Genomic DNA, 2,600 nt, shown 5'->3' on the forward strand with positions numbered 1-2,600 from the left:
TCTTTTGTTGCGTCAAACGTGCCACATGTGGACGTGCATTGTCGTGGAGAAGAACATCTTTCAGAATGACGAGTGAAGGGCGTTTCTGATGAAGGGCTTGATTTAAACGTTCCAATTGCTGACTATAGATCTCTGCTTTAACAGTTCGCTATCGATTGAGGAGTTCGAAATTAATTACTCCTTTGATGTTCCATCAAATGCAAAACATCACTTTCTGCGGATGGAGTCCAGGTTTTGGGGTCGGAAGTGGTGTTTGTCTAGGACTGAGCCATTGTTTTTAGCGTTTAATATTCGCATAGAGAATTCATTTTTCTCCACCAGTGACAATTCTGTTCAAAAATGGTTCACGCGCATTTCGCGCCAGAAGAGACGAAGCAACGTTCACACGTTGGAAACGATGATCATTTTATTATCTTTATTAATTTTTTGAGGGTTTTTTCAACTTTACAAACACTAAACTTTTTGCTTTCCACTTCACTATTTATTACTAAAAAAGTTTCTAAATAAATGGATATTTTTCATGACTTTGAGGAACTTTTTGAAACAATTGAAAGTAATGATGCGACATGTAAATTTAAGGAATATGAAATAGAAGAGATGACGCTGGAGTTCTATGGTATAGAAGTTAAAATCTATAGATTTTCATAACAGATATAAAACATTTTACTGGAATAAAGTAATCATCAAAATTAATGCGGTGTTGGTAGTAAATGTTAAAAAATATATGAGGACCCTAAAAGGGCCCCCTAATACAAAGAGACTCTGAAAAATTACTTCTTACATAATAATAGGTCTATACGAATAAAATATAGTTTCAAAATAAATGGAAGGACTTATGGATATCAAAAATAATGTTTTATTGTTTAATACGTATACTTCATTTTAGATGAAAATAAAAATCCTTGGTTTAACGCTAATGGTGTAGCAGAAGAGTTGGAATATCAGAAAACAAGAAATGCAATCTGTGATCATGTTGACATTAAAGATAAATATAACTTTCAAGATTTTAATAGCCGCTGTGAACCAGGATCCTTGGATAATTTACAATCACATAAATATCCATCAGTAAATTTGAGATATATTCATTAATTATGTATTCAAAACTACCTGAAATAAAAAAAGTTGAAAAAATTAGGTAACGTCTCAAGTGTTACCATCATTTAGGAAACTGGTGAATGTAAACTAGATCCAAAATATAAAAATCAAATTGAACACTTGACTGAGCATTTTTTTAGGAAAAAAAATATTACACTTAGGAGTATGAGAGACAACAATCGTATAATATTCAGTGCAGCATGAGAAATTATAAATGAATAAAAAAAAACTGAAATAAATTAAATGAAAACCCCTGTAGTAGTGAGTTTGTTTGTTTTGGAATTTCGCGCAAAGCTACACGAGGGCTATCTGCGCTAGCCGTCCCTAATTTAGCAGTGTAAGACTAGAGGGAAGGCAGCTAGTCATCACCACCCACCGCCAACTCTTGGGCTACTCTTTTACTAACGAATAGTGGGATTGACCGTCACATTATAACGCCCCCACGGCTGAAAGGGCGAGCATGTTTGGTGGGATGCGGATGTAGTAGTGAGGCCTAAAGATTCTAACAAACACCGTCAGCTTGTTTTGAGGAAAAATAATAAGTTATGGGAATATTTACTTTGGGTAATAACAACTCTTAAATGTAGTGTTAGTTCAAGAGTAAAAGAATTATTAGATTATTCAGAGATAGAAATCATTTTGAGAATTCCTCATGACACTAAACTTTTTACTGATGAGAATATTAGAAATAAAAATTAACAAATGTTGAAAAATATAAGGGGACCCTATAAAGGGCCTTTCGAAAATATTTGAAATATCAACCAAGAATTAAATTAATCAGGATATCCTAACCATTTTAAAAATACTTTATTACCTTTTTTTTTCTAATTATCTTTTAATCTTATAAACGTCATCTTTCTTATCATATTTAACTAATTCTGGTTCATAGAAACTTCCTTCAATTTTTTATCATCTAGATCTTTAATTTCTTAAGTTATATGATCCGTTTTCAAAGCTTTAAATATAGCAACTATCTCTTCCGTAAAATTGTTGAATATCCTTGTTTGGATATCCTTATATTTTGAAATTCATACCTTATCACAAACGTTATGTCTAGCAGTAAGAATAATTTGTAGATTACATAGATGATTAGATATTTTACATTAACTTTTTTTTCTACTTGCTTCAACTGGAGTCATCTTAATAAATATATGATATGAATTATTACAATTTTTATTAATTTATCCCAAACATCAATCCATTTCTTGTATTATAAGCAGTAAATATTGTTGCGTCAGCGAGGTCACGTGATTAGTATCACGCCACGTCCTTCTCGAACCCTCGTGAATTGTCGGGAGATTACTAGATATGTGTTAGTCTTGTATATATAGGACCGGCCACGAAGCGACAGAGAGGTAATGAGTAATTGAACTGCAGTCAGAGAATGTGTAATTGAACTGAGCATTGTCGCGCACGAGCACGTGAGACGTTCTTTGAGAATTATAGCGTTGTTATAGTTTGTTTGTTTTTTTGAATTTCGCGCAAAGCTACACGAGGGCTATCTA

This window comes from Limulus polyphemus, unplaced genomic scaffold (assembly GCF_000517525.1).
Source record: "Limulus polyphemus unplaced genomic scaffold, Limulus_polyphemus-2.1.2 Scaffold67, whole genome shotgun sequence".
NCBI classification, from domain to species: Eukaryota; Metazoa; Arthropoda; class Merostomata; order Xiphosura; family Limulidae; genus Limulus; species Limulus polyphemus.